The sequence below is a fragment of the Cherax quadricarinatus genome, chromosome 58 (genome assembly GCF_038502225.1).
Source record: "Cherax quadricarinatus isolate ZL_2023a chromosome 58, ASM3850222v1, whole genome shotgun sequence".
NCBI lineage: Eukaryota > Metazoa > Arthropoda > Malacostraca > Decapoda > Parastacidae > Cherax > Cherax quadricarinatus.
Window position 1 is genome coordinate 11,914,702 of NC_091349.1, and position 11,239 is coordinate 11,925,940.

The 11,239-nt window shown below is 44.7% G+C and overlaps 1 protein-coding gene across 4 annotated transcripts in view; it reads right to left on the minus strand.

Annotated features, from left to right (window-relative positions):
• Window positions 1-1,160: 1,160 nt before the first annotated feature.
• Window positions 1,161-11,239, minus strand: part of kra (basic leucine zipper and W2 domain-containing protein kra) — a 106,659-nt gene continuing 96,580 nt past the window's right edge. For all 4 annotated transcript variants that reach the window (XM_053790145.1, XM_053790142.2, XM_053790144.1 and 1 more), the window contains one exon: window positions 1,161-2,153. The gene's annotated coding sequence lies outside the window, so the exon portion shown is untranslated. The remainder of the gene's footprint in view (window positions 2,154-11,239) is intronic.

Consider the following 11,239-nt stretch of genomic DNA (forward strand, 5'->3'; position numbering starts at 1 on the left):
TACTTAATACTTTAATTCAAAAAATAGTTCTTAGTGTGTGCATAAACACCTGTACCCACATCTGAACACTTTCTATCATGAAGGTGAAAATCCTATGGAAGACTGTGATCCAAGGAATTCGAGTTACCCTTCACTTCCTTGAATCAAACCCAATTACTTCCCATTCCCCCAGACAGTGAATGACCCCAAGAGCTTCACACTTCCCCATGAATAAAGTAAATGCAGCATTGCTTTCTTGTATCCAGATGCAATAGTTGGAATTCCATTCCATTCATAAATGATTCAGAGGTTAAAAGTCAGGAGGAACACTTTAGGTTCTAAACTGTTCATTTTAAATTACAATTTTATTATAATCAAGGGAGAAGCACTAAACCCATAGGATTATACAGCACTTGGGGGGGGGGGGGAATGGAAGGTATTCAGGCTTAATTCAAATTACAATAAAAAGTGCTGAACCCACAATTTTTTTTTTTTTTTTTAGTTTAGATTATAAAAAAAAGCACTAAACTTTTTAAGTTTAGAATACTTATATTGGAAAGAGTTAAACCTGAAGGGTTCTGTAGTGCCTAGAGAATGGGTAGTTCTATAAAATTTCATCTAAGGAAGAATGTAGCTAATTCTGTCAAGAACCTTTTATCACCACCACTTCCCATGACAACCTTAACATCAACCCCTGATTTTTTTTTTTTCCACTTTCAAATTTCTTACATTGTAGTCAAAGGAATATCACAAGCTTCAAAATTTGCAATATAAAACTGTGTAATGCGGAATTATTATAATAAAAAAGAGGCGCTAAGCCACAAGGACTATACAGCGCTGCAGGGTAGGGAAGGAAGCGAGGGTAATCGGGCGGCAGAAGGGGAAAGGGATGATTAGTAGGTTACAGAAAACAGCGGGGCAGGGGATAGTGCAGGGGTAGAGGTTAACAAGAGATCGAGGTAGAAAGGGCTGAAGGTATCATCAGAGTTTGTGGAGCAAGTCAGTTGTCAAAAAGTCAATGAGAGTAATGCGTAAAATTACTCCTTATAACCTTTCCATTATGCAGGAGAGCCTCTATGTATTACCATGTGTAATTTTGAGTTTAGTTTCTAGTTGTAGTTATACATTTTATCTGCTTTATGTTTCTAAATATATATTTTTCTTAGGACAATAAATAAAAATGTTTTTAATGCTTTTATTTATCAAAAAAACATTGTCCCACACCTACAATAAGGATTATAAAATAAAGAATTACCATGGGCAAGTGGGGAAGATCCCCCTTCTATAAAAAAGTAAAAAGAATCAGTTATTTTTCATTCTCATTGAACATTTTCATGCTAAACACTTGATCACTTTACAAGACCAAGTACTACAACATGGAATATCAGAAAACTTATCGAGCAAGCTAGTGCATCCTATGAAAAAAAAAGATAATGACATTTCATCCTTACACACTCAAATCCTTCAAGAAAATGAATGCAAAACTGTAACTGATTCTCAACACAAACACACACACGCACACACACCACTGAAAGTATATTACACAATTCAACAATGCCTATCCAGTACTATACAATTTTCTTTTAAAATCATAATAATTAGAGTGGCCAGTAGCTGAAAACTGGACATGTAAACCAATATTTTAAAATGCAATCAAATAAAACTAGGATGAGAAAGAGCACTGTCCTCAATTCCACGCCAATGACCAAGCAAGGAAACTGGACCAAATCAGCCAGACTGATGGCTGTTGGCCTGTGGGCCACTAGCTGCAACAGCCTGGTTGACCAAGCAATCAACAAGGAAGCCTGGCCTCAAGCCGAGCTGCAAGGGCAGATCCCTCAAAACTGGTCACAAGTATGTCACAGCAAGGCCCCAGAAACTTTACAATCACTCCAACATGGATGGTCACAAGAGAGGAGCAATGGTTTTGTACTAGAAGATGAACGAAGCATTTGTAGCGGCAGTATTGAGATGGAGGGCCGATGCTGCTCTCGGATCCTCTTGGGGAATTTATATAAAAAAAGTTTTAAGAGCTTGTGTGGGCTTGACTGGAGCCGCTGGAAACAAAGGCGCTAGGCGATATGGCAAATACTCTGCTTGGGAGGCGCCTCATTACTGATTACAACAGAGATGACTCCTCAGTGATTGGCAGCAAAGTTGGAACATTGGCTGTGCTGAAAAGAAAACGTATGTTAGCAAGGGGCTCAGTGTAACACATCTAAAAGTTTAAACATTTCATAGAAGTTCCTTGAGAAGTTCATTAAAACAGGAGACAAATCAAAGTATTGTTTTCTCTACTCCACATATCCAGTTTACTAAAGATGGATGAATACAAACAAGTAGAAGGATAGGAGACTGCATCTAACAATCTCTGCTCCCTTTATTTCTAGTCTCTAAAAATGACTAACCAATAGGAGCAAGCTTCTAAATATTCTTAATCACACATGCAACCAAAATATTTATATAAATGATAAGAGGGCTGCACAAGACATGAATAGACTTCAGGAATAGTCAGACAATGGGTTACTAGAGTTTAACAACAGAAGTAATGAGGATAGATCGAGAGAGAAGGCTGGCGAGGAAACAGTCATGTATTAAAATCATTTTAGATCAAATGGATGGAAACTACGCTGTTCACTCCCAACACTCATTCATGGGAATTGAAAGTGAAAAAACAAAAATTGTGGCCAAAACTTTTTCATTTTAATTTTTCAGTTTGCTCAGTCAATTTTTAAGTTCATTTTTTCTTCAGACTATATTTGCTTTAATTAAACCCAAGTTAGGTTAATTTGAAAACAAACCATACCATGGGCAGGGTTAGAACCCACAATCAGTCACAAAACTCCAGACCGAAGCGTTAGCCACTGGGCCAGCTAGCTACAATAAGATTCGTCCAACTAGGTGTATTTCTACAGCATAGGAAGGTTAGCATAGACACCACTGTGACCACAAATGCAAGTTTTTAGACAAATCTCCTGCTAGCGTGACTGACAAACTCTAGCTCAAGTCCCCTCAAAGCCGTCAACATGACTCACGAAATCACAATGATACAATTGCAAACAAACCATACAACAGGCAGGGTTAGAACCCGCGATCAGAGTCGCAAAACTCCAGACCGACGCGTTAGCCACTGGGCCAGCTAGCTACAATAAGATTCATCCAACTAGGATGAATCTTATTGTAGGAAGGTTAGCAGGTTGAAGGCACGAGTCATGTTAACTGATACCAATAACTCTTAATAAAATACAGTACAGTATCACTAGCCACTCTTGAGCAAAGTGAAGCACACTAAGCCACCTTTCCTCCTATATTTACCTCAAATTGTTGTTGTTGTTTCAGCCATATTGGACACTGATTTATGTAGCCACCATCTCCAATTACTTCCAACTAGGAGTGTGCCAAAATATCAGCAAACATTGCCAATTTTGGTATCTGTGCCAGAATCAGAGTGTAACTCTTAATTCTGAGGGCATTGGTACCTGCCTAAAATTATCATTATCAGCAAATAATTGGGTATCATCCCTTCCCTACTTCTAACAATATAAAATGTTGTAGATTTTGGCATTCATAAATGTGTGGAACACCTAGGTATGACCTAGGTATGATGTGCAAAATGATGAACTTAGCACATCACACTATGTTCAGCCAGCTGATGAACATCTTTTGCTCATCATGTATTCACATTTGCTCTTACTTTTTCTTCATGTCATTCTTTATTAACCATAAACCTCAAAACAAGTGATACTGAAACTTAACAATAGACAATTATTATTATAATCAGAAAGAAGCGCTAAGCCACAAGGGCTATACAGCGCTGAGGGCAGCAAGGAAGCGAGGGCATCAGGTGGCAAAAAGGAGGTGGACGAGTAATAGGTTACGGATAATAGCGGAGAAGTGGATGGTGAAAGGGTAAAGGGCAGCAAGAGACTGAGCTAGAAAGGGCTGAGGGGAGTGCGTAAGGTATCAGAGTTTGTGGAGTAAATCAGTCGTTGTCAAGAAGGCAATGAGAGAGTCAGGATTAAAGGAGGGTCCATCAGCAAGAAGGGAAGGTAAAGAGAGAGTAGTAGAACGAAGACGGTGTTGGAGGTAAATTCTGCGTGCTCGTTGATAGAGAGGGCAGTCTAACAGAATGTGGATAATCGATACAGGAACTTGACACTGCTCACAGAGAGGTACAGGGTGCCTCTCCATGAGATGCCCGTGAGTAAGACGAGTGTGACCAATGCGAAGACGGGAGAGAGTGGTCTCCCAACCACGGCACTGATGACAAGAAGACGGCCAGTAACCTATGCTCGGTTTAATAGAATGAAGTTTGTTACTAAGCAGAGTTGACCAACGTTGTTGCCAACGGGCGTGAAGGTGGGTAGCTATTGCAGCAAAATAGTCCAGAAATGGAACACCTCTATAGGAAATTGGTAGGTCATGTACTGCTGACCGCGCAGCAGTGTCTGCCTGTTCATTGCCCTATACGTCAACATGACCAGGGACCCAACAAAAAATAATATCTTTATGCTTCGTAGAGATACAGCGTAGCCAAAGTTGGATACGCAGAACTAAGGGGCGAGATGTATCAAATTTTCGTATAGCCTGTAGAGCACTAAGGGAGTCTACCACAAATGATGACACAGGCATAGATGCGATACGAATAAGTGCTGCAAGAATGGCATACAATTCATCAGTAAAAATGCTAGCCGAAGATAGTAAATGCCCCCGCACGACGCTGTCCGGAATTTATTATAATCAAAAAGAAGCGCTAAGCCACAAGGACTATACAGCGCTGCAGGGCAGGAAGGAAGCGAGGGCATCAGGTGGCAAAAGGGAGATGAACGGGTAATAAGTTACGGATAACAGCGGGGCAGTGGATGGTGAAAGGGTAAAGGGCAGCAAGAGACTGAACTAGAAAGGGCTGAGGGGAGTGTGAAAAGTATCATCAGAGTTTGAGGAGTAAATCAGTCGTTGTCAAGAAGTCAATGAGAGAGTCAGGATTAAAGGAGGGTCCATCAGCAAGAAGGGAAGGTAAAGAGAGAGTAGTAGAACGAAGACGACGTTGGAGGTAAATTCTGCGTGCTCGTTGATAGAGAGGGCAGTCTAACAATGTGGCTAATCGATACTGGAACTTGACACTGCTCACAGAGAGGAACAGGGTGCCTCTCCATGAGATACCCATGAGTAAGACGAGTGTGACCAATGCGAAGGCAGGAGAGAGTGGTCTCCCAACCTCGGCACTGATGACAAGAAGATGGCCAGTAACCTATGCTAGGTATAATAGAATGAAGTTTGTTACCGAGCAGAGTTGACCAATGTTGTTGCCAACGGGTGCGAAGGTGGGTAGCTATTGCAGCAAAATAGTCCAGAAATGGAACACCTCGATAGGAAATTGGTAGGTCATGTACTGCTGACTGCGCAGCAGTGTCTGCTTGTTCATTGCCCTGTACGTCGACATGACCAGGGACCCAACAAAAAACAATATCTTTATGTTTGGTAGAGATACGGCGTAGCCAAAGTTGGATACGGAGAACTAGGGGACGAGTTGTATCAAATTTTCGTATAGCCTGTAGAGCACTAAGGGAGTCCGAGACTACTACAAATGACACAGGCATAGATGCGATACGAGTAAGTGCTGCAAGAATGGCATACAGTTCAGCAGTAAAAATGCTAGCTGAAGATAGTAAATGTCCCCGCACGACGCTGTCCGGAAACACTGCTGCGAATCTGACGCCGTCTGAAGACTTAGAGCCATCTGTGTACACAGCGGTGGCATGAGAATGGGAGTGGAAGTGATCAAGAAAAAGAGCGGGAAGCCACCGTAGGCAGTTGAGCTTTCGAGCAAGGGAGTGAGAAAGAACAGACCCGAACAGCCGGAACTTCCCAGGGAGGTAGGGAAAAGTGAGATGCTACATGAACATATAAAGGTGGTAACTGAAGGGAAGACGAGTGAATGTAGGCGAAGAGAAAAGGGACGGAGCAAACAGGGGCGGCGAACGAATAAAGAATGTCTACTAACATCGGTGACCATTCTATAAATGGAAGGATTGTGTAGATCGTGAGAGCGTACATAGTAGCGAAGGCAATGGGCATCACGGCGATCAGACAAGGATGGAACATTCGCTTCTGTATAGAGGCTCTCAACAGGGGAAGAGTGAAAAGCACCAAGGCACAAACGTAATCCTTGGTGATGGATAGAGTTAAGGCTAGAGGGAGTAGCAGGAGAGGCCGCGGAATAAATCTGGTCACCATAATCGAGTTTCAATAAAACGAGGGCTGAATGTAGGCGAAGCAGAGTTCGACGATCAGCTCCCCAGGAAAGATGAGCAAGGGTTTTAAGAAGGTTTAGCCAGCTGTGACAAGTTGCCTTCAGAGAGGTAATGTGAGGTTTCCAGGATAACCTACGGTCAAAGAGAAGGCTTGGAAACCTGACTATCACGTTCGGGGATACGGGAGCCATAGAGATACAAAGGATGATCGGAGATGACAGAGCGTCTAGTGAAAGTAATTTGGCGAGTTTTGGTACTTGAAAATTTAAACCCATGCGTGGTGGCCCAAGTGGAAACACGGTCGACCGCATGCTGGAGAGAAACTGCAATGAGATGACAGTCAGCGCCTGCACAAGCAATAGCGAAGTCATAAACAAAGAGTGATGACCAAATATTGGGTGGAAGAACAGAGGTCAAATCATTTATAGCAAGGAGAAAAAGTGTTGTGCTTAGAACACATCCCTGCGGGACACCTTCAGCTTGGACGAAGTCCGGGGAAAGAACATTATTGACTCGAACACGGAAATGTCTGTCAGTTAAAAAGTTCTTAAGGAAGGATGGTAGATTGCCTTGGAGGCCTAAGGAGTGGGCCTGGGCCAAAATATTATACCTCCAAGTTGTGTCATATGCCTTCTCAAGGTCAAAAAATATGGCAATAACTCAGTGATTATTCGCAAAGGCATTACGAACATATGTATCCAAGCGTAGTAAGGGGTCTATGGTAGAACGGCCCTTACGAAAGCCATACTGACTAGTGGAGAGACTGTTGTGTGTCTAAATACCACATTAAACGTCGATTTACGAGACGTTCCATCACTTTGCCAACTGCACTAGTAAGAGCGATGGGACGATAGTGGGAGGCATCACGTCCTGCAGTACCCGGTTTGCGGAAAGGGAGAACAATGGCAGATTTCCACAGCTGGGGAAGAACTCCTTGTGCCCAAATAAGATTGAAGAGGTGTAAGAGGACTACAAGGGCTGACCGATGTAAATGTTGTAACATACGAATATGAATGTCGTGAGGCCCAGCTGCCGATGATCAGCAAGCTGAGAGCGTTGCCTCCAGTTCTTGAAGTGTAAAAGGCACATTATACTGTTCTTCTCTGAGAGAAGAAAAGTCCAAGGGTACTAACTCTCTGGCAGACTTTGAAGAAAGAAACGAGGGGCATAGATGGAGCCCCCGGGAAATACGGACCAGATGTGTGCCAAGTTCAATGGCAACGTCTAGAGGGTTTGCTACATCAACACCAGCGACACGTAGAACAGGAGCCGGGTCAGTAGAGTATTTACCACTCAATTTCCTCACTTTTTTCCAGACTGCACTCCTAGAAGCAGCAGAGGTGATGGTGGAAACAGTCTCGCCAGGAAGTGTGTTTAGCTTCGCGGATGACACGGCGAGCGAGCGCACGCTTCTGCTTAAAATCAACAAGTCTCTCAGCGGTTCTATTGTACCAGTAAGTGCCCCATGCAGCACGTTTCAAATGTACTGCACGAGCACAAGCATTAGACCACCAAGGCACGCACTTCTGAGAATGCCTGCCTGAGGTTTGGGGTATAGAATGAGAAGCTGCGGTATAAACTGACGTCGAGAAGAGGTGTAGGAGCTCATCAATGGAGGATGAAGAAGGAACCTCACTAAAAGCAGTGAGTTGCGAGTAAAGATCCCAATTTGCCCAATCAAATTGCCAGCGAGGGCTACGGAAAGGTGGTGAATAGGAAGGAGAAGCAAGAATGATTGGAAAATTATCGCTGTCATGTAAGTCCGGTAGAACAGACCAGGTGAAGTCTAGTGCAGTGGAGGAAGAGCAGACTGATAGATCGATGCAAGAGAGAGTATGAGTACGAGGATCAAAATGGGTGGGAGTACCCATATTTAAAACATGGAGGGGGGTGAGAGGCGAGAAAAGCCTCCAACTGGATGCCACGTGAGTCACAATGAGACCCCCCCAGAGGAAATGGTGGGCATTAAAATCACCAAGTAACAGAAGTGGTGGTGGTAAGGATGAAACAAGAAAGGTAAGGTCTGGGATAGAAAATGCTCGAGAAGGAGAAAGATATAAAGAACATATTGTAAACCACTTATTCAAGTGGATACGGGCTGCAGTGTAATGCAGCGAGGTATGGACAAATAGTTGACAGTACGGAATATCATTGCGTAGAAGGGCACTTTCATTAAAGGTCCCATCTGAGAAAGGATCCGAAGAAAACAATAAATTATAGCCCGAGATAGGTTGGAAAACAGCCGAGTGTAATTTTGGTTCTTGTAAGCAAGCACCAACAGGGGAAAACCTGGAAAGCAACATCTGAAGCTCACCCCGATTACCCGAGGCCGCGGATATTCCACTGTAAATAGGCCATGATTGGCGATGAAGAAAATACCAGGAATCCGTAGGGAAAAGCACCTACGGACTAGAGGGGTTAGAAAAGTCAACGTGTGGTGGCATTGGAAGATGTTCAAGCAGCGAAGGAACCGAGCGTTGCGAAGAATGGGGTTGTGAAGATGAAGGAGAGGGAAGAGAAGGAACAGGAAGGGAATCAGTGTCCATTGAAGGTTTAGTCTCTGCAATATATTCTGAAATGGCTTCAAGTGTTTCTGAATTCAAAGATGTATGGGAGACCATATTGGAGATAGAAGGGGGAGGGTAAGTAAAGATTGGGACAGTAATGGACTGTACCAAAGTAGAGGGGGAGGAAAGAGTGTAAGGGACTGGAGATGAAGTGTGTGTGGGGGGGGGGGGGACAGAAGAGGCAGAAACCTGGGAGGTGGCAGAAGAGGGAGAAACTTGGGATGGGACGGGGTGGAAGGCATAGTACGAGGAGGAGGGTGAATCTCCACACTTGTAATAGAGCCAGAGAGGGGAAGAACTAGGCCCAGAGACTGGAATGGTAAAGTGTGGAGGTGGAAGAAGGGAAGGAAGGGGCAAAGAAGATTTGAGCAATGTGGATTTTTTGGACTTCTGAGAAGTAGAGGGGTGATTGGTATTAGGTGTCGTACGAGGTCTTGTCGATACTGGGGCTTGTGAGGAAGGATGCGAAGATGTGAGAACAGACCGAGTTGTAGTCGGGACGTCAGAGCCAAGGACAGCAAAAGGATTAGATTCCGGAGTGGCTATGGGAGGGGTAACAACAGAGGAGGCTGCAGAAGATGGGACTCCAGAAGTGGGGGGATGTTTTGAAACACGAGAATAAGAAACACGGGGTAGTCTCCCTTGGAGGCGGAGATGAGTAACTGCCATAGCATAAGGGAGACCTTCTGCCTCTTTGAGGCAACGGATTTCACGTTCATTTAAGTAGACCTGGCAACGGCGGGAGTACGAAGGGTGAGCTTCATTACAATTAAGGCAAGATGGAGGTTGACTGCAAGATGTATTAGAATGGTCGTCAGGACCACAGACTGGGCATTCGGCCATAGATCTGCAATATTTCGCTGGGTGACCAAAACGCCAGCAATTTCTACACTGTTGCGGTGTTGGTATCACCTTTCGAACTTGTAACCGATGTCCCGCTACATATACAGAGGACGGGAGTTCTCAGCTGTCAAAAGTTAAACGAGCTACATTGCAAGGGTAACGTCTCCGCCCACGGGCAGGAAGGACATAAGTGTCTACTGTGAGGATTGGGAGATCCTGGAGTTCCAGCTGTTCAAGAATGTCATTGCCATATGACTGGAAATTCTGTTGGACTATAGTACTGGGTAGAATGACAGTACCACTACAAGAATTGAGAGAAAGATGTTTTTCAATAGTGATAGGAGTAGTATCTATATGCGAAAGGAGAGAAAGATCACGAGCTTGGGTAGCATTCTGGACAGTGACGATGCACGTACCGCTCTTGAGAGCATGAAATGAAATATCTCTACCAACATGACGCAGGAGCACTTTGCCAATACCATGGTCAGAAAGGTAGGCAGAAGAAGAAGTCGGTCTTAAAGTAAAGAATTTAGTCCATTGTGTGGTTGGAAACCGAGCGTGGAGAGGGAGTGCATGACGTGTCGGTCTTTTCCGAGTAGAATGGGAAGATAACGAAGGAGCATCATCAGGAGATTGACGTTGGCGTTTAGGAGTAGGACCGGAGTTGGTCCGGCGTGAAATGGGCGGGCGATTTGAAAATTGCCGTACCGTAGAGGGAGAAGCCGGAAGCATAGTCAAAGGAGAGCGGAGTTCAGACAAATCGAAGGAGTCAGTCGAAGCCCTGGTACCTGAAGCGGGTGAGGAAACAGCACCAGCAAGAGGTACAGGGGCATCAGGAGTGTCCGAAGAGTGGTCTAAAAACAAGGCAGGGTCAGAATGGGATGCGGTATCAAGAAGGGGCCCGGGGGTAGTGGGTTCATGGATTGGGTTCTCCATGGTTAGGTTTCTCCTTTGCTTTTTATAAGAAAAAAAAAAGAAAAAAAGAAAAAAAGAAAAAAAAGGGGGGAGTGGGGAGAAATAGTTCCCAGGAGGAATGAAAGGGCCGGAAATCTTCCTCCGTGCCCAAGAGGACCTCAGCACCGCTAGTAGTGCAGATGCAGCATGGAACCCGTGCCATACCCTACCCTTCATGCCAGTAAACCAGCAATCCGGGATAGCAACCTCACATCTGCCGAGCTACCTCGGTGGACAAAAGAGAGGGCGGCCGGATATCCACCACAAAGCATACCTCCTTCGGCCACCACCCCCGGAATCCGAAAGGTGGCTTCCAGAGATACACCCGTCGCCCGAAAGACACCCAAAGCTACTCTGGGATACCGGAGAGGGATCTGGACATCCCCAGGTGATCCAGATTCCATGGCAAACTGCGCCACCACCAAGAACCTCAACAGAATGGGATGGACCCCGGTATCCTTTCCCCTACCTAGGAACCAGCGCGCCTGTGGGAGAAATCCCAAAGGCCAAAAAGAGGAAGGGCAAAAGGGAGGGGTGGAGAGGAGGAGGAGGAAAGGAAAAAGGGGAGGATGGGATAGGGGAGGGGAGATTGGGGGGTAATTAGGTTTGGTCTGAGGAAGAAGACCGACAGATCTAATTCCT